Genomic DNA, 26,500 nt, shown 5'->3' on the forward strand with positions numbered 1-26,500 from the left:
CTTCGGCGGCATAGTACCAGACCCTAAGAAACAGTCCAGTGAAAGCAGAAACAGCTCAGAAACACGCATGCACGCACACACAGACACGTGCACACAGATCTGGCCTCTCAGCATGATGGATGTCTGGTGGCCGTTACGTTCGCTTCTCACTTGCTGGGGTGCCGCACAGAGAGAGAGGTTTGCTTAGGTGACTTCCTGCTATGGGCTTCTATGATTTTTCATTGAATAGTTTTTGGTTTTTTTTAACCCCCTCCAATGTTTTGAACAAGAACAATCAGCTATTGAATTAAACCTGAATTTCAACAGCCTAGAAATTGGAGTTGAATAACCGAGACTTTGTTTGAAGCTCGGAAGGAGGGAAAGGGACGTAGCATTGATAATGTCCGCAAAGAGTGAGCACGGCCTCCCCTCCTCAAACTGGCCACGCCCCCCAATGTAACCCTCTTCCTTGGCTGTGCGGCCAGTACACTGAAGCCCCTCCTTCAGGAACCAGGTTAGAGGTTGTGGCCTCCTTGAAGCCCTCCCTGATGCACTTCCCTGTACAGTTCCTCCCTCTTCCAAACTTAAGGGCACTTTGCCCCTCCCTATGTTACAGTCACTTCCCGGGCTTGCTTGCCTGCCTGTTTATAACACTGAATTATGTGCTGCCCAAAGAGCTCATTCTCCTCTGCCTTCCCAGGTGTACAAGGAGGTGCTCAGCAGGTATTTTTACAGTGGTTGAAATAATAAATGAATAAGGCAGGGAGGGAAACCAAATGAGCAAATGCACGATGGATGGACCGGTGGATAAGTGAATGCATGAGTGGATAAATGAAAGATGGGTGGATGGAAGGAAGGTTGGATGGGTGGATGGATGGATGGATAAGTAGGTGGATGGATGGACAGATTGGGTTGGGTTGGTGCAGGTTGGGCTAGGTTGGTTGGGTTGGGTTGACATGACCAGATCAAACATAGGAAGGAATTGAATGATACCCACAGAACCCTCCAGAGCTGGTGTTCTGCAGGGGACTGTCCCATATATCTACCCCATGCCCATTTCCCAGGCTTCTTTCCTCCAGGCTTAATGTTTCCAAGGTCTAGGGCACTTCTTCCAAGCCTTTTCACTGTATCTCTCCGTTATCTCCTCGTTCCTCTTCTCCAGGAGCTGCCCCAGCTCCCCCTGACTCACCAAGTCAGCTTTGCCCACAGTTCCAGGAGAGCAAAGGAGACTTTGCTCATGGGAAGTGAGCAGATGGCTAGCTTCCAACCCCCTAGGAGGACTGGAGGGAGGCCACCTGCTCACCCATGAAGGGTCTAATTAGAGCAGATGCTCTTCTCGGTGACTTACAGAGCTTTGTTCTCCTCTCCCACCTCTTCCTCTGGAGCAAAACACTGGAGCTGTGACAGCAAATGAGCTCTCTCGGGGACAAGGTTGTAGGTGTCTACTTCTGAAGCTCCTTCCTTGTCCTCTAGCGACCTTGAGTTCCAGACTCAGCTGATCCAATGGGGCCACCCCCTTCTCAGGAGCAACCCCTGAAACCTCAGGGCTCTGGGGAACATGGACTAGAAAGCTCTGTTCTGGCTTGGGAGTAGCACTTGGAAGATGGGAAAACTGAGGACCAGAGAGGGGAAGTGTCTAACCAGGGTCACCCTGTAAATCAGTGGGGACTGGGGTCTGAAGTCCAATATACTTTGACACTACCCTGCCTTACGGTGTCAAATTTTGCATGATTCCCTTGGAGACCCCTGGATGAAATTCAACACCGTGTCCAAGGGAGGTGTCCCATTTCAAGCTCATTTGGCATTCAGCATCAGTTAAGGCTGATTAGAGTTCTGATTAGGATGCAGAATCATTTTTATTTCCAAGCTTAAGTAATTTCGTATCAGGTGGTATTAGTTAATAGGGACTTAAAAGAAATCATAAGCAAATCATAATGGAAAGAGAAGTTCTCTCCCACACACACATGCGCACACACACACACACACACACACACACACACACACATCTTTCCTTCATTAGCTTTAATTAGGTTGACCCAGATTGATCTGGAAGCATTTCCAGGCCCAGAATGAGTTTCTTTTATGATTGTGAAAATCATGAGATTTTTCAAAGAATAAAACACCCAGAGATCAGTCAAGAGAGGTGGTAGCTTTGGGGCTCCTCCAGCAAGAGCAGGCAGACAAGGAACCTTGATCAAAATCCAAGACAACAGCCAAAGCCAGGATTGTCAAGACAAACGAATGTGCACTTTGGATCCCATTTTTGCCCTCTCTCGCTGTGTTACCTTGGACCACTGTTCACCCTCCCTGAGCCTCCACTTCCAGTCTTGCACACAGGTCCCATCTCGAGCTTCACTCTTTGCCATGGAGCCAGGAGAGTTTTCCAAAATATAAATCTATCCAGGCACCTGACTGATTCGATGTCTTGCCATTTTAACGGATAAAGAACGAAATGCACATTCCATAATGCATCCAACAAGGACCTCCGTGACCTGACTTTTGCTTGATATGGTTGCATGTTAGGATTGTGCTTGGTTCCGTGTAACAGAAATTTAAGTGTGTTTGCATATATTACCAAATACAGGGAGATATTTTTCTTGCATGACAAAAGTCCAGGAGTGGTTCCAAAAAAGTTCCGAAATGCCCTTGGAGATGCCCTTGGAAGATTCTATCTTCCTGCTCTGCCATCCTCAGAAAATAAGAAGCCTCATGGTCACAAGATGGCTGCTCAACCTCTACACTTTGTGTCTGCATTCCAGGCAGGAAGAAAGGAAAGAAGCAAAGCAAAAAAACAAAAACAAAAACAAAAAAACCATGCCAATTGCGTCTTTTTTTTAATCAGGACATGGATAACTTTTCCTCAATTGTTACAGGTCATTGACCAGAACTTTATCATATCATCTGTGGCGGCCCCAAGGGAGCCTGAGAAGATGGGCATTTCGCCTCCCTGAAAAAGGTCAGGCTTTATGACACAGAAGAAAGGGGATTTAGACACTGGGCAGACCACCACACCAGAAGCCCCTGCCACATGGCCACCATTCTGCTTCACATTGTGCCTGTGGGAGCAGAATTGGAAGATGGGATCTATGACTTCTGCCCCCTGATAATCACATCCTATCTAGTCTCCTCCCTTTGAGGATGGGCAGGACTTGCCTTGGCCAGTAGAACAGGGTCATGATGAAGGGATTTTTGCCGGTGTAATAAACCAGTTGATTCTGAGTTCATCAAAAGCCAGATCTTCTTGGGTGGGCCTAGCTTAATGAGGTGAAGGGCCTTAAAAGAAGGGCTGGGGTCTTCGTGAGCAGAGACCCTCATTGGCAGTTCAATGAGGTGGATAGTCGTATTGAGGAAGCCCATAGAGCAAGTGGCTGCGGGGGAGGGGGGGGTGTAGAACTTCAGACTCTAAAACCTGAGAGCTGCCTTCACCCAGCAGCGAGCAAGAAGCCAGAGCCTTTGGTCATGCATCCATAAGGAAACCGACTCTGCCAACAACCTAAATGAGGTTGGAAGAGGATCCTTCCCTGTTAAGCCTTGCGATGAAAATGCCATCTGGCTGACGCCCCAGCAGCAGCCTGGTGGGACCCTGAGCAGAGGACCCAGCTGAGCCCTGATCAAATTTCTGACCCGCTGGCCCTCAACGAGGTAATAAGTGTGTGTGGCTTTGAGCTGCCAAGATTGTGGTAATGTGTTAGGAAGCAACAGATAAGGAATACAGTGCCAAACACGCAGCTCTTTTTTTTTTTTTCTTTTTTGGGGGGGATGGTGAGATTCCTTTTTTTTTTAATTTAAATTCAATTAATTAACATACAGTGTATTAGAGTTTCAGAGGTAGAGTTCAGTGATTCATCGGTTGCATATCACACCCAGTGCTCATTCCATCAAGTGCCCCCCTTCATGCCCATCCCCCACTTACCCCAACCCCCCCACCCATCACCCCTCCAGCAACACCCGGTTTGTTTCCTATAGTTAGGAGTCTCGTGGTTTGTCTCCCTCTCTGTCTTCATCTTATTTTATTTTTCCCAGGTTGGTTTCTTTTACGAACCAGAATCCTGCTGTATGGATTGTCCTTTGATGTATGCGTTGGAGACGTTCTCAGCCTAGCACACTCCTTTTAAACATTATATATTCCACAAAATTAGTGTCACGGTTTGGGTTGCTGTTATAATTATGCCCGCTTTTTTGCACAAACTTGAGTGAAGGAGCTGGGATTTGGGGGAAAGAGAGTCCATTTGAGCCCTTGGCAATCTGTGGTGAAGGTGTGTTGACTTGGCATTGAGCAGGCGGCAGGCCGTGCATGGTGACTCAGTCCGAATGGGGCTGGACTATGAATTTGGGATGACAGGTTGATGGCATCGTGTGTGACAGGGACATGGCTGGTTTTGCTTTTAACTTTTGGGGTTTTGTGGAAACTCTATCTCTCCTTCTATTCTAAATGAAAACCTTGCTGGATAGAGTATTCATGAGTATAGATTTTTCCTTCTAGCTCTTGGAATTTATCATGCCGCTCTCTTCTGACCTGTAAAGTTTCTGCTGAGAAATCCACTGATAGCTGTATGGGGTTTCCCCTGTATGTCACTGCTTTCCTTTCTCTTACTGCTTTTAAAATGACTATTACTACTTTTGGCCATCTTATTTACTTTGTATCTTGGTGCAGATCTCTTTGGGTTGGTTTTGTTGGGGGCTTTCTGTGCATCCTGGATCTGGATTTCTCTTTCCTTCCCCAGATTGAATAAGTTTTCAGCTATTATTTCTTCAGAAAAATCTTTTGCCCCAGTTTCTTGCTTTTCTCTTTCTGAGATCCCTATCATGAGACTGTTATGCTTGACTGTGTCAATGCATTCCCTGGGTCTTTTCTCATTTTGTGTATTTCCCACCTCCCCCATTGGCTCAGCTTGATTACTTTCCAGTACTGTCTTCCAGGTGGCTGATCCATTCTTCTACTTCCTCTTACTTGCTATGTATTCCAGGTGGTCTATTTTTCTTTCTATTTAGTGTGGCCAGTAGCTCTAATTGGTTCTCTTTTTTTATTAACGTATAATGTATTATTTGCTTCAGGGGGACAGGTCTGTGATTCATGAGTCTTACACAATTCACAGCACTCACCATAGCACATACCCTACCCAGTGTCCCTCACCCAGCCACCCCATCCCTCCCCTGCTGACCCCCTAGCAACCCTGTTTCTTTCCTGAGATTAAGAGTCTCTTATGGTTTATCTCCCTCTCTGGTTTTGTCTTGTTTCATTTTTTCCTCCCTTCCCCCACAGTCATCTGTCTTGTTTCAAATTCCTCTTATCAGTGAGATCATATGATAATTGTCTTTCTCTGATGGACTTCTTTTGCTTTGTATAATACCCTCTAGTTCCAACCACATGGTTGCAAATGGCAAGATTTCATTTTTGATGGCTGCGTAATATTCCTGTGTGTGTGTGTGTGTGTGTGTGTGTGTGTGTGTGTGTGTGTGTGTGTACCTGTCTTCTTTATCCATTCATCTGTTGATGGACATCTAGTCTCTTTCTATAGTTTGGCTATTATGGACATTACTGATATAAACATTGGGGTGCAGGTGCCCCTTCAGATCACCACACTTGTATTTTTGGGGCAAATACCCAGTAGTGTGATTGCTGGGTCATAGGATAGCTCTATTTGCAACTTCTTGAGGAACCTCCATGCTGTTTTCTAGAGTGGCTGCACCAGCTTGCATTCCTACCAACAGTGTAGGAGGGTTCCCCTTTCTCCACAACCTCGCCAATATCTGTCGTTCCCTGACTTATTAATTTTAGCCCTTCTGACTGGTGTGAGGTGGTATCTCATTGAGGTTTTTTTATTTGTATTTCCATGATGGCAAATGATGTTGAGCACTTTTTCATGTGTCTGTTGGCCATCTGGATGTCGTCTTTGCAGAAATGTCTCTTCATGTCTTCTGCCTATTTCTTGATTGGATTATTTGTTCTTGGAAATTGAGTTTGATAAGTTCTTTATAGATTTTGGATACTAGCCCTTTATCTGATATGTCATTTGCAAATATCTTCTCCCATTCTGTCCGTTGTCTTTTGGTTTTGTTGACTGTTTCCTTTGCTGTACAAAAGCTTTTGATCTTGAAGAAGTCCCAAGAGTTCATTTTTGCCCTTTCTTCCCTTGCCTTTGGCGATGTTTCTAGGAAAAAGTTGTGCCAGCTGAGGTTAAAGAGGTTGCTGCCTGGGGTGCCTGGGTGGCTCAGTGGGTTAAGGCCTCTGCCTTCAGCTCAGGTCATGGTCTCAGGGTCCTGGGATCGAGCCCCACATCGGGCTCTCTGCTCAGCAAGGAGCATGCTTCCCCCCTCTCTCTCTGCCTGCCTCTCTGCCTACTTGTGATCTCTCTCTCTCTGTCAAATAAATAAAAATAAATTCTAAAAAAAAGTTTATTAAAAATATATATATATTTAGGGGTGCCTGGGTGGCTCAGTGGATTAAGCCGCTGCCTTCGGCTCAGGTCGTGATCTCGGGGTCCTGGGATCGAGCCCTGCATCGGGCTCTCTGCTCCATGGGGAGCCTGCTTCCTCCTCTCTCTCTGCCTGCCTCTCTGCCTGCTTGTGATCTCTCTCTGTCAAATAAATAAATAAAATCTTTAAAATATATATATATATATATATATGTATATATATATATATATATATATATATTTATTTATAAGAGGTTGCTGCCTGTGTTCTCAAGGATTTTGATGGATTCCTGTCTCACATTGAGGTCTTTCATTCATTTTGAGTCTATTTTTTTTTAAGATTTTATTTATTTATTTGACAGACAGAGATCACAAGTAGGCAGAGAGGCAGGCAGAGAGAGGAGGATGCAGGCTCCCTGCTGAGCAGAGAGCCCGATGCGGGGCTCGATCCCAGGACCCTGAGATCATGACCTGAGCCAAAGGCAGAGGCCCAACCCACTGAGCCACCCAGGCACCCCCATTTTGAGTCTATTTTTGTGTGTGTATGGTACAGCTTCATTCTTCTGCATGTGGCTGTCCAATTTTCCCAACACCATTTGTTGAAGAGACTATCTTTTTTCCATTGGACATTCTTTCCTGCTTTGTCGAAGATTAATTGACCATAGAGTTGAGGGTCCATTTCTGGGCTCTTTGTTCTGTTCCATGGATCTATGTGTCTGTTTTTTGTGGGTTCTTTTTTAAGATTTTATTTATTTATTTGACAGAGATCACAAGTAGACAGAGAGGCAGGCAGAGAGAGAAGAGGAAGCAGGCTCCCTGCTGAGCAGAGAGCCCGACGTGGGGCTCAATCCCAGGACCCTGGGATCATGATCTGAGCCGAAGGCAGAGGCTTTAACCCACTGAGCCACCCAGGAGCCCCTCTATGTGTCTGTTTTTGTGCCAGTACCATGCTGTCTTGATGAAGACAGCTTCGTAATAGAGCTTGAAGTCCAGAATTCTGATGCCACCAGCCTTGGTTTTCTTTTTCAACATTCCTCTGGCTATACGGGGTCTTCTCTGGTTTCATACAAATTTTAGGATTATTTGTTCCATTTCTTTGAAAAAAGTTGATGGTATTTTGATAGGGATTGCAGTGCATGTGTAGATTTCTTTAGGTATTAGCATAGACATTTTCACAATATTTGTTCTTCCAATCCATGAGCATGGAAGGTTTTTTCATTTCTTTGTGTCTTGCTCCATTTCTTTCATGAGTATTCCCTAGTTTTCTGAGTACATATTCTTTGCTCATTGCTTAGATTTATTCCTCGGTGTCTTACGGTTTTGGTTGCAATTGTAAATGGGATCGACTCCTTAATTTCTCTTTCTTCTGTTTTGTTGTTGTTGTGTAGAAATGCAACTGATTTCTGTGCATCAATTTTATATCCTGACACTTAACTGAATTCCTGGATGAGTTCTAGCAGTTTTGGAGTGGAGTCTTTTGTGTTTTCCACGTAAAGTGTCATATCATCTGCAAAGAGTGAGAGTTTGACTTCTTCTTTGCTGATTCGGATGCCCTTTATTTTTGTTGTCTGATTGCCGAGGCTAGGACTTCTAGTGCTATGCTGAATAGCAGCAGTCATAGTGGACAGCCCTGCCGTGTTCCTGACCTTAGGAGAAAAGTTCTCAGTTTTTCCCCAAAAAGAATGATATTCGCTGTTGGTTTTTCATAGATGGCTTTTATGATATTGAACTGTGTGCCCTCTATCCCTACACTGTGAAGAGTTTTGATCAAGAAAGGATGCTGTACTTTGTCAAATGCTTTTTCTGCATCTATTGAGAGGATCATATGGTTCTTGTTCTTTCTTTTATTAATGTATTGTATCACATTGATTGATTTGCAGATGTTGAACCAACCTGGCAGCCCTCGAATGAATTCCACTTGGCCGTGGTGAATAATCCTTTTGAAATGTACTATTGGATCCTATTGGCTAGTATTTGGGTAAGAATTTTTGCATCCATGTTCATCAGGGATATTGATCTGTAAATCTCCTTTTTGATGGGGTCTTTGTCTGGTTTTGGGATCAAAGTGATGTTGGCCTCATAAAATGAGTTTGGAAGTTTTCCTTCCATTTCTGTTTTTGGAACAGTTTCAGAAGAATAGGTATTAATTCTTCCCTAAATATTCGGTAGAATTCTCCTGGGAAGCCGTCTGGCCCTGGGCTCTTGTTTGTTGGGAGATTTTTCATGACTGCTTCAATCCCTTACTGGCTATGGGTCTTTTCAGGTTTTCTATTTCTTCCTGATTCCGTTTTGGTAGTTTATATGTCTCTAGGAATGCATCCATTTCTTCCAGATTGTCAAATTTGCTGGCGTATAATTGCTCATAATATGTTCTTATACTTGTTTATATTTCTTTGGTGTTGGTTGTAATCTCTCCACTTTCATTCATGATTTTATTAATTTGGGTCCTTTCTCTTTTCTTTTTGATAAGTCTGGCCAGGGGGGGTTATCGATCTTATTAATTCTTTCAAAGAACCAGCTTCTAGTTTCGTTGATCTGTTTTACTATTCTTTTGGTTTCTATTTCATTGATTTTTGCTCTGATCTTTATTATTTCTCTTCTTCTGCTGGGTTTAGGCTTTATTTGCTGTTCTTTCTGCAGCTCCTTTAGGTGTCGAGTTAGGTTGTATATTTGAGACCTTTCTTGTTTCTTGAGAAAGGCTTGTATGTATTGCTATATACTTTCCTTTTAGGACCGCCTTTGCTACATCCCAAAGATTTTAAACAGTTCTGTTTTCATTTTTTATTTGTTTCCATGAATTTTTTAAATTCTCCTTTAATTTCATGGTTGACCCATTAATTTTTTAGTAGGATGCTCTTTAGTCTCTATGTATTTGGATTTTTTCCAACTTTCCTCATGTGGCTGAGTTCTAGCTTCAGAGCATTGTGGTCTGAAAATATGCAGGGAATGATCCCAGTCTTTTAGTACCAGTTGAGACCTGATTTGTGACCCAGGATGTGATCTCTTCTGGAGAAAGTTCCATGTGCACTAGAGAAGAATGTGTATTCTGTTACTTTGGGATGGAATGTTCTGAAGATATCTGTGAAGTCCATCTGGTCCAGTGTGTCATTTATAACATTTATTTCCTTGTTGATCTTTTGCTTATGATTTGTCCATTTCAGTGAGGGAGGTGTGAAAATCCCCTATTATTATTGTATTATTGCCAATGTTTCTTTCATTTTGTTATTAATTGGCTTATATAATTGGCTGCTCCCATGTTAGGGGCATAGATATTTAAAATTGTTAAATCTTCTTGTTGGAGAGATCCTTTAAGTATGATAGTGTCCTTCCTCATCTCTTATTATAGTCTTTGGCTTAAAATCGAATTTCTCTGATATAAGGATTGCCACCCCAGCTTTCTTTTGATGTTCATTAGCATGGTAAATTATTTTTGAGCCCCTCACCTTAAATCTGGAGGGGTATTTGGGTCTAAAATGAGTCTGTTGCAGACAGCATATCAGTGGGTTCTGTTTTTTTATCCATTCTGATACCCTGTGTCTTTTGATTGGGGCACTTAACCCATTTAAATCCAGGGTAACTATTGCGAGATAGGATTTAGTGCCATTGAATTGCCTGTAAGGTGACTGTTACTGTATATTGTCTCTCTTCGTTTCTGGTCTGTTACTTTTAGGCTCTCTCTTTGCTTAGAGAACCCCTTTCAATATTTCCTGTAGGGCTGGTTTGGTATTTGCAAATTCTTTTAGTTTTTGTTTGTCCTGGACACTTTTTATCTCTCCTATTTCCAGTAACAGCCTAGCTGTATATATTCTTGGCTGCACATTTTTCTCATTAGTGCTCTGAATATATCATGCCAATTCTTTCTGGCCTGCCAGGTCTCTGTGGATAGGTCTCCTGTCAATCTAATGTTTCTACTGTTGTATGTTACAGTCCTCTTGTCCTGAGCTGCTTTCAAGATTTTTTCTTTGTCTTTGAGACTTGTAAGTTTTACTATTAGATGACAGGGTGTGGACCTATTTTTATTAACTCTGAGTGGGGTTCTCTGTGCCTCCTGGATTTTGACGCTCGTTTCCTTCCCCAGATCAGGAAAGTTTTCACTATAATTTGCCCCTCTCTTTCTTCTTCTGGGACCCCAAGTATAACATTGTTTCATCTTATGGTATCACTTATCTCTCAAATTCTCCCCTCGTGGTCCAGTAGTTGTTTGTCTCTCTTTTGCTCAGCTTCTCTATTCTCCGTCATTTGGTCTTCTGTATCACTAATTCTCTCCTCTGCCTCATTTATCCTAGCAGTAAGAGCCTCCGTTTTTTATTGCACCTCATGAATATCCTTTTAGATTTCAACTTGGTTAGATTTTAGTTCTTTTATTTCTCCAGAATGGGATTCTCTAGTATCATCTATGCTTTCTTCAAGCCCAGCCAGTATCTTTGTAATCGTCATTCTGACTCCAGGTCCAACAGCTTACTAACGTCTGTACTGATTATGCCCCTGGCAGTCAGTCCTGCCTCTTGTTCTTTTTTTTTTTTTAAGATTTTATTCATTTATTTGACATACAGAGATCACAAGTAGGCAGAGAGCCAGGTGGGGAGCAGGCTCCCTGCCGAGCAGAGAGCCCGATGCGGGGCTTGATCCCAGAACGCAGGGATCATAACCTGAGCCGAAGGCAGAAGCTTAACCCACTGAGCCACCCAGGCACCCTTTGTTCTTTTTTTTTTTTTTTTTTTGAGTGAGTTTTTCTCTTTTGTCATTTTGTCCAGAGAAGAATAGATGAATGAGAGAACAAAATGCTAAAAGGGTAACAAAGACCCCAGAAAAATATACACTAAACAAATCAGAAGAGATCCAAAACTGGGGGAAAGAAAGGAAAGGAAAAAAAAAAAAGAGAATATGACTGGGCTGGTGAATAGAACAGAGCCACACCCTAGATTTTAGGTGTAATTTGGTTTGTTAGAAGGAACTGTATACCAAAATTATAAAGAAAGAAAAACACATATATACAAAAAATCAGGTTAACTACAATGAAGGGATAGAATATGACTTCCAGAAAGTGGTGGCTTTTCTGTTCATGGAGTTGCTGCTCTCCTCCCATCTCCTGTAGAGTTTGTAGGTGTGCAGAATGATTTGAAAGTCTCTAGCTGAGTTCCTGGGACCCCTCGAAATTTAGGTGTCCTACTCCTTCCCCATCTTGCTCCTCCCAAAAATGCACTCATTGGTTCTTTTTACATTGTCCGTCTCTTGGCGGAGGGTCTCATGAAGGCCCTGCACTCTTTTCTCAATGCTAGCGAGTATCTTTAGGAGCATTACTTTGAATTCAGTTTCGGACATACTACATATCTCCATTTTGCTCATGTCTCTTGCTCTGATCTTGTTCCGCTTTTTCATTTGGGACATATTCCTCTGTCTCCCCATTTTGTCTGTTGTGGCGTCTGTTTCTGTGTCTGGAAGGTCAGCTGCGTCTCCATACTTGAAAGCAGCGGCTTTATGAAGAAGAGATCCTACAGCTCAGTGTCTCCTTTTCACCAGAAAATGGGGCTTCAGGGGTGTCTTCTATATGTCACATGGGTGTCCTCTACCACTGTGGCTTAGCTGTGTGTGTCCTCAGTCCAGGCTGCGATAGCTCCTGCCTGTAGCGGGCAGAGTCTGGCGCCTGTGGTGTTAGTGGGCCAGTCCGGAGCTGCCCCGGGTTTGAGTTGAGTCAGAGCAGGTGTTTACCAGAGATGAAGGAGCAGCAAAACGCAGGCACCAGCCCCCGAGAAGCTTCTGTCCATGGGTGGGGCCTGCAGTCCAACCAGCTGCCTGCCCCCATCCTGCCCCTGGGGTCACAGTCAGACTGGTGCATGTGGTTATCGTCCCCTGTCCCCGGAGCACGACTCACTTTGGAGCAATGCCGACCCTTGTCCGGGCTGCTGGCACACGGCCGGTCTTGGGGCACCGCTTTGATGGGATCTGGCCGAGAGCGACTGGACGGGGTGGATCTGCTTCGCCGTCTGTTCTGCCAGTTATTAAGTTGTTTTCTGGGTTATTTATGCCAGTGCGGGTGCTCTCGAGGCGGCCACGCAGTAAGAGGTGAGCCCAGGGTCCTGCTACTCCGCCGTCTTCCCAGCAGCCTCTGACACGGGACTTCTGTCCGTCACTTGGTTGTAAGTACAGAGGAACCCCCCATCCACAGGGGTACGTTCTGAGACCCCCAGTGGGTGCCTGAAACCATGCCCAGCACCAAACCCTGTACATACCAGGTTTTTTCCTAGACATACCTTTGTACAATAAAGTTTAATTTATAAATAAGCCCGGTAAGAGGTCACCGACAGTAACAATAACACGGGACCGTTATAACCCTGTAGCGCACTATCGTGAATGTGGTGTCTCTCTCTTTCCTTCTGTCTCAAAATATCTGACTGTCCCCTGCTCGCCCTGCTTCTTGTGAACACATGACATGCCACAATGCCCACAGGACGGGAGGAAGCGAGGGGGGCGGCGTAGGCCTCTGACGCAGCATCAGTCTCCCACGGACCTTCTGCTGGGGATCGTGACCAGAATCCTCCGCTTGCAGACTGCGGTCGACTGCAGGCCTCTGAGACCACAGGAAGAGAAATCACAGAGAAGGGGGGACCACCGCAGGCCTTCCCATCTCGGGGTTCCCCCTTTAATCCTCTTCCCCAGCCTTCACCGCTGTCTTCTCCTCCTTCAGCCGCCAGCTCACAGCGCCACGAGAAACGCCCTTCCCTCTCACCCCACACGACCACCATCTAAAATCACCCCGTGACCTGTTGCCTTCCTTGACAGTGTCCATCTCCTCCGCAAGAACGTCCATGCCAAGAGAGGGAGGACTTTGTTCTGTTCATCCTTCCTGCACTGCACGAAGAGGAAGCCAGGTACGCGGTGAGCTCAGGAAAAAAAAAAAAAATGAACTCTCTGTGTCCTCGGACGCCTCATGGAGCTCTGAGGCTGCTTAGACACAGGATTCCCCAACCCACTTCGGCATCACACACTTGAGAATGTTCCGTGAAAGGAGCAAAGGGTGCCCCTGGCTCCACAGCCCTCCCCCCAACTTCCGCACGTCTAGCTGTAGGGTCCAGAGCCTCCACTGTATCGTATTTTCCTCCCTGGCGCATTGTTGTGGTCAGTGTTTAACTCCAAATCATTGTCTCTCAAGAACTAGCAGGGAGTTTTTCGGCTAATCTCTAGTGTAAATAGAAGAATATCCTAGAAATATAAATACCGCTTTCTTGTTCATGGACGGCCACCTTCTCCTTGTGTCGTCACGTGGCAGAGTGGGTAGGGAGCCCCGAGGGGCAGAGGGACACGGATCCCATCATGGGGGCTCCACGCTCGCCACCTAATCCCCTCCCAAAGGACCACCTCTAACACCAGCGCTTTAGGGATTAGGCTTAGAAATAACTTTTCGGGGGACACGGACATTCAGTGTTTGGCGGCACATTTAACAGAATTCTATCTCGAGAACAAAGGTTAAATAAGGGCATTTTCAGAAGAACAGAAACCGAAAAGGTTTCGTGGTGCCTGGGTGGCTCAGTGGGTTGAAGCCTCTGCCTTCGGCTCAGGTCGTGATCCCAGGGTCCTGGGATCGAGCCCCGCATCAGGCTCTCCACTCGGCGGGAAACCTTTCTCCTCTCTCTCTCTGCCTGCCTCTCTGCCTACTTGTGATCTCTGTCAGATAAATAAGTAAAATCTTAAAAAAAAAAAAAAAACTGAAACCTTTAGCTACCAGTAGCCCGAATAAAAGACCTACTAAGGGAGACCGTTCAGGAGGAATGAGAGTGACCCCGCATAGCAAGGTCCGAGATGCAGGAAGGCATGCAAGGCGGGACAGAATAGTAGGCACCGGTGCATCCGACGGTCACTGTGCACTGAGAATATCTGCCTCGTACACAGGCTCAGTGGGAACAGAACGGCCACCCACACCCAAAGAGCATGTGAATTAGCAAGAAGGTGACTCAGGTTAAAATAGTCCATGGTGTCTGCGTATTCGGGCAGGTCAGGGAGGTGATAACGGTTAAGATAGTCACATAAGAGCATCGAGTTGCAGGTGCAGGGTACAATTCCCAAGGTCATTATTTAAAGAGTAAACATAAGGTCTATGACTTTCATCCCGGGAGAGAGAGAGAGAGAGAAGTAATAAGAAAAATTTTTCAAATTTTTACAGACCAGGAAAAAAAATTATATATAGATTAACCAATTGATAGATATGTAGATAGGATGGTTGGATGGATGAGTAAAAGATAGATAGGATAGATAGGATATATAGATGATAGATAGACAAGTAGATAGGTAGATAGGATGGATGGATGGGTGAATGGATGGATGGATGGGTATAGATAGAATAGATCAGATAGGTAGGTGGGTAGGTAAACAGATGGGATGGATAGAAAGAAAAAGAAAGAAGGAAAGAAGAGACGAGAAGGAAGGAAGGTAATAGGTCAGGTAGATAGGTAGGATGGATGGATGGATGGATAGATAAATGATAGATAACATAGGTAGACAGAATTGATAGATGATAGATGGATAGATTAGATAGATAGGATGAATAGATAGGATGGATAGAGAGATGAAAGAGAAAGAAAGTTCAACAGGAATGTAAACGGGATAACCATCCCAATTAAAAAGATGATCAGACTGCAGTAGGAGAAACCCAGCTACATGCTATTTACAAACAACGAAACAAAACAAACCCCCCCCCAAAAGCTAAAACATTAAAACATGGGAAGATGAAAGGTAAAGGGATGGAGAAAGTCACATCAGGCAAACACTGGCAGAATAAAGGTAGCGTAGCCATATTAGTACCAGATAAAACGGTCTCGAAGTCAAAAAAGAAATGACTCGGGATAGAGAGGGTCACTTCACCGGGAAGAGACGGTTCAAAGAGAACGGGTGCCCAAGCAAACAACTTGGCACCAAGTACTGCAGGTGATTCTCCTCTTTCCACGTGGAGAGTCCTGCCGTGGGCGCCCAGCTCAGCCTTTGGCTGCGGTGTCCACGGCTGGAGAAGAGGATCCACGGACGGGCAGGCCTTCCTCAGCTCTCTGGGCTAAGGAACCAGGAGCTGGAGTCAGAGCTGCTTCCCACACTCCGGGGAGAGGCCAGGCGTGTTGGGATGAGTCCTCCCTTTACGGGCTGGGGACGGGAACATGGAGTAGAAAGAGGGAGCAGGTCGCCTTCAGAAGGCAGAGGTCCTGACTTTGCTAAATCCAACATTTCTCGCATTTTGTTCTTAGCACCTCAAGATCTGGAGGATTTGGGCAAACGGTGACCTGATGCGGTCCTTCGGTTTCAAAGATGAAGAAAGCGTGCAGGGAGGCGATTGCAGGGGTGCGGTAAGTCACACATGCGGATGAGGTATCCGTGTACCTGTATGATCGGTCATATTGACACCGTGACCCAGGAGAGATTTTGAAAAGAAATGAATCTAAATGGTAAAATGGCAAATATCCCCTGAATAAAGAAAGGGGGGGGGGAACCCACCTCTGTCAAACAACCCCGCTAAATTAAAAAATGCACTCCGGTGGGTCTGCTTTCGCTGCGCAAAGGGCCAGCAAACAAGCAGGTTTCACACGGTGTGCGCCGCATTGAAATGTCAGCTTGCTGCTGACTCGGGTAATTCATCACTGAATTGAAATCATTACATATGGGAAGAGCAAAAATCTAATTCCAGCTCATTTCAATAAGAATTGATCTAAGAGTTCATTACATAAAGTAATTTTTACCAACACAACCTCGAAGGCGTGCTCTGGCGAGGATTAGACTCTCTCCTGATAGCTGAAACTGCAAAGGGGAAATTTGCATGCAGAGAGCCCGATGCTAAGTTGCGGATCTCTTGGGTTCAAATTAAGTTCTGTTGTGTTGGGTTTTTTTTTTTTTTTTTCCTAATGTTTGCTCCATGTTGGAGATGAAGGTTAGAGCGGCCTAGAGAAGTAGAGTTGGGGGTTATTTTAAAAATTTTTTTTTTAATTTTTTTTTTTTAAAGATTTTATTTATTCATTTGACAGACAAAGATCACAAGTAGGCAGAGAGACAGGCAGAGAGAGAGGAGGAGGAAGCAGGCTCCCTGACAAGCAGAGAGCCCGACGCGGGGCTCGATCCTAGGACCCTGAGATCACGACCTGAGCTGAAGGCAGAGGCCTTAACCCACTGAGCCACCCAGGTGCCCCGGGGGTTATTTTTAAAATGGATCCGAAGTCCAGGTTCGTTGGTCTCTAAGAGCTGTGTGACCTTAGTCGTGTAACTTTGCTTCTCTGAGCTCCTATTCAGTGAGAATATGTCTATCTCCTGGGGTGACTTAATAAGGAATTGGATGAAGAGCACTTAGCACAGGTTGGAGTTGCTGATGGAGGGGAGCTTCCAGAAAGTTCTCCACACCCTGGTTCACCAGTCTGAGATACCAAGTCTCTTACCTGGCCGAGTGTCCTTAGAGATTAAGAGTAAATATGTGTGGGATGCAGTTACTGCGAGATCCAGCCACTGCCCCCTGGGGACAAACGCCCCCAAGATCAGGAGCCCAGCTTTGTGTTGAATTGGCGCCTGCACTGGGGTGGGGTTCAGGCAGCTGGACCCGGGCCCCGAATTTCTCAGGCACAGCAAATCATTCTTCCATCGCATATCAAATGGGCTTTCTGGACTCAAAGAACAGGTCACTAGCCAAATTCAGATCTCAGCCATGGCTGTTCATTGGAATCACCAGGAGTAAGGGGTGAGGTTCTTTAAAAAAAAAACAAACGCCTGGGCTGCCCCCCAAAACCAATTAAAACAGACTCTCTGGGCACAGGCCCCAGATGTCAGCTTTTTTTTTTTTACAAGCTCCCTGGGATTCCAATGGACAGACAAGGTTTCAAACTTCTGGAGCTTAGGGGTGGTAGAGAAACAAAGCTAGAGGTTGCGCAATTGGGTGGATGGCTTTTCCCTACATGTGTGCCCCAAAACGTCTGCTACCAGCTTGAAGGGTAAGGTGAACAGGAAGTAAAGGAACCGGAGATTTCCCCCCAAAACACTTGCCGGAAGCAAGGCAGCAGGTGCTCTGCCCAAGTGGGCTTTCGAGTTAGCACAGGGAAGGTCAGGGAACCAGCTCTTTTCAGATCACCAAAAAGGCCTGATTTCCGTCTCTGCCTTGGTCAGCAGAACCGAGCCCCCGTCCCTAAGAACTCCCTTTGTTGACTTTTGTCCTTCAAGACCAGGCACTTTTTTTAAGATTTTATTTGTTCATTTGACAGAGAGGGAGAGAGACAGCACAAGGAGGGGGAGCAGCAGAGGGAGAGAAGCAAAGCTCTCTGCCGAGCTGGGAGCCTGATGCGGGGCTCGATCCCAGAACCCTGAGATCATGACCTGAGCTGAAGGCAGCTGCTTAACCAAATGGGCCACCCAGGTGCCCCTGAGACCAGGCACTTTTAACACCAACATGAAGGAGGAAAAGCGTTCTGACTTTGGGGACTACGCATGGTTCCATGTCCCTGGGCTGGGCTGGGGCCGGCGGGGACAGGGCCCGGGCTGCTGGAGGAGGAGAGCTGGGAAGGTTCAGACCTCAAAGAGCCTCTCTTCTTCCACAGGTTTGATGGCAACAGGAGCCTAGGAATGTTTTAAGCAGAAGAGGCCTCTAGACAAATCGTCATTTCTGGATCGGTACTATCCAGACCAAATAAAGAATGAGCTGGATGAGCGTGGCCAGAGGCAGGAAGACCAGGTAGGAGCTGATGGGTGGAGCTAAGGTCAGGCATGCCTAGGACCGTGGTTCTCAGGGTTCTTATGGTTTCTTGTGGTTTTCGTGGCTCTCGTGGCTTTGGTGGTTCTTGTGCCTCACTCCTAGTGTTTCTGCTTCCGCGGCTCTGGAGCAGAACCTGTCCACCTGCCTTTCTACATGCTCCTGGGCTGGTGGCGGTGGCTGCCCACCAAAAGCACCCGGAGACACGCATGATTCAGTTGGTCTGGGGTAGGACCCAGACACGGGCACGCAAAAGCCCCCACGGGATTCTCAGGTGAGAACCCATCTCTGCGGCTCCGACTGTGGGCCTGTGGCTCAGCAGCCTCCGGAGCACGTTAGAAATGCAGAGTCTTGGTTGGGCTCCCTCCCAGACCCAGAGAATCCGCGTCTGCATCCTGACAAGCCCTTGGGTGATTCTCGTGGTGCCTGTGAAAGTTTGAGGCGCACTGTCAAGTAGCATCTGGCCGGCAGATGCCAGGAGCACGGGGGGAGATGGGCGTCCAGACCCGCGGGAGAACTCAGAAACAGACCCAGGGGAGGAGAGAGATTCATTTGTTCATCCAAGTGGACTATAAGGACCCACAGTGTGTGCCTCTCATGATGTGACCGTGACCCTCTGTGTGGGACAGACACCTGCTAGGCACAGTGCTAGGGAATCGGGGCAGGCAGCTGGCCCTAGCCCATCCAAACACTACAATAATAAAACAAGGGGCTTCGAGCTGTCACCTTAAAAGCTCTCGAGGTGCTTCAGATCCCAGCCAGCTGGGTTAGTCACTCGTGAGCGCCCCAGGAACAGGGACACCATCCCGGCACACGGCAGGGTCCCTGTCAATGCCATCCGAGGAATGCCCCGTGCTGCTGCTTTGGAGCCGGACCTTCCAAGGTGGACAGGGTCACTGCGGGCAGAAATGAGAGAGGACTCGGGGGAGGTCAGAGGCTGGAGCGTGCAAAGGGCCAGAGAGTAAATATTTGAGGCTTTGCAGACCGTGTGGTCTCTCAGCTCTCTCCCACCATGTGGTTGTTGGTCTGTAAACAGGCCTGCCGTGTGCCAGACCAGTTTATCTCCAGCAACAGGCTGTGGGCTGCGTGGGGCCATGGCGAGCCGGCCGCTGGTCTGGAGCAAGAGGGGCAGGCAGGCGGAGGTGGGGCACACAGGGTAAATCAGGGAGGCCATGGGAGGCCTTCAGCACCAAGCGAGGGGGAGCAGACCTTGGAACAGGAGTGGCAAGTGGGTGCGGGACTTTGGAGCGTGCAGTGAACGGCGCGGAGGCCCGCTTGTGGGGAGCAAAGTGGAAAGAAGCTAGTCAGGGGAGATCGGGAGCTGGGGAGGGGAGACAGGCAAGGGGCCAGGCAGACGTGGGGATGGTTCCCCAGAGAGCTGTGGAAGACAGGGAGTCCGAGTGAGGAAACGCTCTGGCCAAGGGATCTGCAGGGCTGAGGGTCAGGCGGGGTGGTGGGGAGTGGGGGACTCACAGACAAAGTCAGTTCCTGGTCTCAGAGTCACTGGGAGGATGGAGACTGCTGTGGCCAGGCGGGAGGGAGCCAGCAGGATCTGCAGGCAGGTGGTGAGCCAGATCTGGGAGCTTGGGGGAGTGCATGGAGCACAGCCAGGCCCACCGCAGCCTGTCACCTCCCGTCACACCAGAGCACCCAGGCAGCTGCAGAAAGCATTCCAGAAAAGCAAGAGAAAATGTTCAAACGCAGGGCTTGCCTGAAGGTCGCTGTTCTGATGGATGGGAATCTGGGAGACAGGACTCACCTGGGACTTGGGGGTGGAATCCCAGCCCTGCGAGGCTGGAAGGTGCCTTGGAGCCGTGCCCTCCAACCTCAGGGTGCCATGAAGCCCCTGTGGGTGCTGTGAAGGGAGGGTCTGGCTCCGTGGGCTTGATGGAGCCAAGACCCCGTTTCTAAGGAGGGTACCTGTGTCGCCCGCTGCCGGCCTAGAACTAGGCTTTGAGAAGCAAGGCCTTGGAGGTGACCCCCACCTCCCCCTCCTGCCTCTGAAACAAGGGCGGTGAGACCCACCGAGTTACTCTTTGTGGGGCTGCCATTAGGGGATGCGGAGGAAACATGACAAGTAGTTCGTACTGGGAACCCTTGTGATGCGGCAGGCACCGGCCTGTTCACATGGCGGCTCGTTTACTCTTCACTGTGGCCCTGTTCCCCACACACTCCAGTGACCTAAGAGCAAGGCAGCCACACTCCTGAGCCAAAACTCCATCCCGGGGCCCACGGAGGGGAGCCAGGAGCCCTGCAGGGCAGGACCACAGGCCCCAAATGGGGGCGTTCCCCTCCCCCGGGGCTAGGCCACGCGTCCTGGAAAATTCCAAACTTCTGCTATGACGTGGGACCCGAGGCCCGATGAACCTGCTCAGCCCGGTGGGCTGGTGGGGGGATCGGCTTGCGTCAGGGACACCCGGGGCGCGGGGAGCAGTCTCGAGCGGTGCTTGGGCGGCACGAGGTCGGCCCGTCGAAGAGACCCTTCCGCGGAGCTCCTGCAAAGCACACAAATGCCCCCAAATGAAAGGGAAATGATTCAGTGGAGAATTTTGTGGCTGGTGCGTGTTTTATGGGCAGCATTTGCAGGAGCGGCTGTCGGCCGATGGCCCGGGCCGCGGTCCCCGCCGCGCGCTGCGATGCTGCCACCTAGCGGCGACGGGCGGCGGCGGAAGTGAGGCGTCCAAACCCCGCAAGAGGCTGGGGGGGCGGCACCCTGCGAACAAGCAGTCTGGGCGGTGGCTGTTTTTAGCTGGGTCTCTCCTTCTGTGCCACTTTCATCATGGAAACCGGCTCTCTAGACCCAAAAAAAGCCGCGACGTGCTCTGCAAAAGCTGTTCGAGGGCCAATTTTAGCTGCATTTCTTGGAATTTGGGCTCCTGGGAGGGAGGAGGGATGCGTGGTTCCCAGGAAGTTGGGCAGCTTCTGAGAACCTAGAACCTGGAGGTTGATTCTGGCCATGAGGGTGTGAGATGATGGATCCCTCGGGTTCCAGCCCCCGTACCTGGCCCTGCAAAGGAAAATGTACTTGTGCGGCGTTTAGACACAGCTACTGTGTCCTTGGGAGCTTTCTCCTGTACTATTAAGATCTCTCGCTACATGGACCATCTCACTGAGGCCTCAAACCCGAAGTGTACAAGTTATACCCATTTTACAGCTGAGAAAATCAAGGCTTGGGAAAGTCCAATGACTTAGCCAAGGTCACAGAGCTGGTTACAGCAGAGAGCCATGATTTGAACTCTAGAGCCTTTGTGTTAACGCAGAACTCAAACAAAGCAATGGATTACGAGTGGAAAATCGTGAGTTCATCCACGCCGTGCTGTCAATCGCTGTGTGATCCTGAGCACATCGATGACTCTCTGGGTCTGTTTCCTCTATGGTAAAACAGGTATGGTATTCATGGCTTCTGCTTCTCAAGGCTGAGTGGGGATCCAAAGGAAAAATCTAACATCCTTTGAGCTAGTGGTTCGTTTCCTGGCCTGGGGGCCACCCAGACCCTCAGATTCTTCTAAAGATTCCAGGAGCTCAATGGAGATAAACTCAGGACCCTCGCATGGGAAAGAACCCCTTAAATGGTCACTGCCTTTGTTTAGTCCCTGGGTCCAGCTCCCAGTTTCTAGGGTTCCGGTTCCCACCCTGGCCCCACTCACCTTTGGGGCCTGGTTCTCACCTGTTAAATGGGCTGTTAACTCTGCCTTGGCACGTTGTTCCAGGATGTAAACTGTGTGCCAGAGTCAATCTTCCGGGCAGGTGCACGCACTAGAATATCCATCTCGTCCCGATTTGTCCAGCACTTTGCCTGTTTCAACGTTGACGTTCCCTGTCCCAAGAAACCCCTCAGTTCTGGGTGAACTGGGATGACTGGTCCCTCTATGGGGACAGGGAACCTCAACCCTGACCAGCAGACTAGATGTCCCCATTCTGTGATGCACCGACACCCCTCGCGGCCCTTTCCGGGGCTGGAAATGCTCTGTCTCCCCCGGGAGGTGTAGTCGTGTCTGATGGCCGCTGTGCCTGGCCGGCGGGCTTAGGGCCTGGTGGGCCATCAGCCAACTGCAGGGAGCAAAGAGGCCTCTGTGTCAGGTCCTCTTGCTAGGTGCTGGGCGCACTAAAGTGGACCAGATAGCAGAGGCCGTGGCTCTTTGGTCAGGCAGAACCTGCTATGTTAGGGACGGTGATGGGGTAAGCATGGGTTGGGGGAAAACCAGAGAAGGACCCTAAGGCAGCTGGAGAGGACAGGTGTCAGAGAGGCCTTCGGGAGGATCTGACAAAAGTTCGGGCCCACAGAGCTGAATTATTCAGTGAAGGAAGGGAAAAAGGGAAGATGCAGGTTTTGTTGGCCACATAAGCCTGTGCCCTAGGTGTCAGCCTGACCCCAGACCAGACTGCACAGTCTCCCAAATCCCAGAAATGTCCCAAGTCGTCTCCTCCCCCTTTTTCCTCCCCCTCCCAACACGACCCAGTCCCTGCTTACCTGGTAACACAAAGGGGACATTACCTTGGTCGAGAGCTCCTAGGCTTTGTCCTTGTCCCCATAGATCCAAGTTCGTGCCTAAGATTTTGGATAGGATGTGGGATGAATCTCAGCAACCCCCATGCCAAGCCTTGAAAATTGCAGATTATTGGTTTATTCTACAGGTGGAAGGACACCTTTCCCAGCTTTTACCTTACTGACACGTGGTTTTTGCCCAGCCGAGATCTGGGAGCACAGCTGACCATTAGAGTCACGACCCAGTGGTTCTCAACTGGCCTCATAGCATCTTCTGGAGAATATCCGGCGATGCCTGGAGACCTTTCTGGTTACCATGACTGGTGTGGGGGCTGCTCCTGTCATCTGATGGGCAGAGGCTCAGGGGGTGCTAAGCACCTGCAGAGCACAAAACAGCCCCACAGCAGAGAATCATTCGGTCCAAAACATCAGTACAGCTGAGGCTGAAACACCTGCCCTCTGCAACTGGCCACTGAGGGCCCTACAGGCAGCCACCAGGCAGGTGTTGAGCTGGTCCCTGACCTCCTGGACCAGTATTTTTCCTGGTCCCCGACCCTCAATGCTGACCCCAGGCCTGCAAGAGAGAGATGCAGTGGCGTCTCAGCCCTTCCCCGCTCCCCATTCATCCTGCACACACTGGCCGAGAGCCTCTGCCCTCAGGAGCACCCAGGCTCCCAGCTCAGGCACACTTTGGTCCCCTCCCGTCTGGAGATGCAGGCAGATGGTGGCGGCACCTCCCACCTTGTGCAAAGCAGGTAAAGGTGACCCCCCCCCCCCCCCACTGAGACGGCCGCATGCAATGTCAGAACACAGTCAACAGTCATTGCCACTTTCACTCACGGAGCTCATTTGGGGCTGACTCTGGGCTGGGGACCTTACCTGGGTGATCTTGTTTTGCCCTTGTCACCCCTGTGAAGTAAGTGTTAGGATGAGCCTCTGCGAATTCCAGATGAGGAAGGTGAAGCTCTGTCGTTGAATGAGGGGCTTGGAGCTGCCCGACTCAGATGGCAGAGCAGGAATTAAACCCATGGAGGCTGATTCCAGAAAGCAGATGCTTAACAAGTCCCCTGTCAGCTGAGAAGAAAACTTCAAAAGCTCAGGGAGGAATGGGCATTTTTAGAGCTCAGGGAATTGCTCGAGGCAGAAAGTTTCTGGCAGGGAATAAAGCAAGGCTCTGAAAACATGAGATGTCGGTCTGAGCACCTTGACCCTGACACTGGGGACCTGGAAATGCACCTCGGGTTCCTCTAGTGGTCAAGCCCGGTTCGTGGCTAGCATAGGGAGACGTGCCGCAGAGGAGTATGGGGCTTGATGAAATTGATCGGTGACGTCCACTTTGTTTCTGGGAGCAAGGAGTAACCGCGTGCACACACACAGCTGAACACAGATGCATACACACGCATACACACAGAGACACACACAGGCATATGCACACACCTGTCCAAATCCACAACCCCATGCACTCAGAGACAGGGACGTACATATACACGCACAGATACATACAAGGAAACAGGCACACAGACACACACATGAGGCTTGCTACCTAAGCTGCTGAGGACACGAGAACCCCAAACTCACATCACCTAGAGTGATGACCCTACGCATTTTTTGGACTATTCTCCCTACAAAGAAGTCTCCCAAGTTAAAAAAAAAAACAAAACAAAAAACCCACAAGTGTTTAATAGCCGCCTCCTAGCACCGTCAGTGCTGGCGTGGGCTTCCCACGTCACCATGGAAACTGTGCCACCCGGCACTTGCCATTCAAAAACTTCTGTGGCATTCAGAAACGTTCACGTATGTCAGAATGACATTGATCCATTCCAGACAGGTGACCCTAATTTTGAACACGGTTCCAAGGACTCCTGGAAGGCAGAATGCAGAACGACTTTCCCAACGCGGGGTGAGTCACCAAGAAAAGAAGGCGACGCTGTCGGTCCATGGGGCTGGAGATTTCCGGTCTTGAATGCCGCAGGCAGCCCTGCCCATCGAAGAAAAGATGCCCCAAAGGAAACAATCACCTTGTAGCTGTATAATAAGGGTCTTGCAGTCCTGTTCTCACCAAACGTCTGTAAAAACATGTAATGGAGTTCTGTTTTATGTTAGGCTCCTGATAGCATTCCATGTTACCCAGTGGGCCTTCAGAATAAATTCTTGATTTGTAACATGAGGCTTTTAGGAATGATGGGTGCTCAGCGGCGCAGAGAAGTGAAGTAAGCCGCCTAAGATCACACAGGGGAATCAGGATTTGAATCCAAGTCTGATCCCCAAGCCTGGACTTTCTCCTGCAAGTTGCTCCCATTCTGTAACTCCCCTTCCTATGATTGGGGAGCTGATGTTCTAGATCCCATGCCAGACCCGTCTCCTTTATGTCCTTGACACATCCCCCACCCAACCCCCAACTCTGCCCTTCCCTCTTCCCAACTACTTGTATTTCTCCGTGTGTTCATCTCCTAGGACTGCCACAGACCGGGTGATTTCAACAACAGAACTGTATTGTCTCACAGATCTGGAGACCAGAGTCTAAGATCAAGCTGCAGACAGAGTCAGGTCCTTCTGAGGGCTGCGAGGATGAACGCGTTCCAGACTTCTCTCCTGGCTTCTGGTGTTCCTTAGCTGGTAGGGGCTTAACACTGATCTCTGCCTCGGTCTTCACACAGCTAGGACCAGGGGGTCCAAGGCACTCACTCAGCTGCTGGCAAGGGACTTCTTGGGGCCCCCATCCAGGAGAGTTCTTGGGGAAGACCTCACAGAAAGGGTCCCAGCCGGCTGCAAAGGGAAGGCCCCCCGAGGACACCTAATGTGGGTTCTTAGAGATTCCACTTCTAACGTTACAGAGCATCTCGGTCCTGTTTACTGAAGCAGTCTGAAATAGCCACTATCTAAGAAGCAACCTTGTGGTTCTGGGGGAGAAGAGTCATGCTAGTCTGCCCTCTCTCTCACCCATTCACACGTGCACGCACGCACGCACACACACACACACACACCACACAGTGCCCACACTCTGCCAGCAATTCTCAACCAAGGTATGGTGCTGCGAGCAGTTGTGAGGTGCGTCACCAAGTAATCTGTGGCTAAGAATAAAGTCCCAAATGTTGCAAATATATGTACAAGTAGATTTCAAGGTTATTCCTGTGGAACACCAGCCTCACTCACTGCATTCTGATTACGTATCTCCGGCAGGAGAGGGAAAACGAGAACGTACGGCCACAGCAAGGTCCTGGAATGAGAAGCCTGGAGACAGCCTCTCTGTGCCCCACGTCCTGGGAGATAGGGACGGAAATGTCAAGCTTTCTTCTCTGTAACAGACACAGATGCATGTCCTGGGGATAGACCTTCCCCAGGAGGAAAGGAGGTACACATGACCAATGGAGGTCAGGAAGGATTCCCAGTTACCGTCCATCCAGCTGATAAAACATGTTGTATCTGATCTTAACAGGTATTGGCAAGCGTGGGAGGGTGGAGAGAGGACTTCCCTCCAACATGGCAGAATGAAGCATTGTAGATCTGGATGCTATTATCTTCCTGACCTCAGCCCTAAAATCTCCTCATAATCACCAGGAATGGCCCTGCCTCAGGGCCTTTGCACCTGCTAGCGCCTCTGCCTGGAATGCTCTTTTCCTAGTTCCCCGTGTGACTCATTCCCTTTAAGTGTATCCCGAGCCATATTTTCATACACACACACACACTTTCCTCCCGTCTGCCCTCTTCTCTGCCCTTCTTCCGTAGCGTCCACAGATCACCAGATACACATGCGTTTAACCTATCCCTTCGTTTCTCACCTGCCTCCCCCAACACACACCTCCACAGAATGTCAGCACCAAGAGGGCAGGGACTTTGTGGCTTACTTGTTCCCTGCTGTCCCCCCCCCAAAGTTTGGAGCAGTTCTGCCCCTGATGGGCAATACCTCTTTGTTGAAAG

The 26,500-nt window shown here is 48.6% G+C and overlaps 1 long non-coding RNA gene across 1 annotated transcript; it reads left to right on the forward strand.

The window, feature by feature from the left end:
- The first annotated feature begins 8,275 nt into the window (after positions 1-8,275).
- LOC123933410 lies at positions 8,276-26,108 on the forward strand. The gene is made up of 7 exons (XR_006816596.1): positions 8,276-8,373; positions 12,425-12,532; positions 13,176-13,264; positions 15,623-15,721; positions 17,945-18,078; positions 25,037-25,198; positions 25,763-26,108. It is a non-coding gene; the product is annotated as an uncharacterized LOC123933410 (long non-coding RNA).
- Positions 26,109-26,500: the final 392 nt, after the last annotated feature.

The sequence above is a fragment of the Meles meles genome, chromosome 21 (genome assembly GCF_922984935.1).
Source record: "Meles meles chromosome 21, mMelMel3.1 paternal haplotype, whole genome shotgun sequence".
NCBI lineage: Eukaryota > Metazoa > Chordata > Mammalia > Carnivora > Mustelidae > Meles > Meles meles.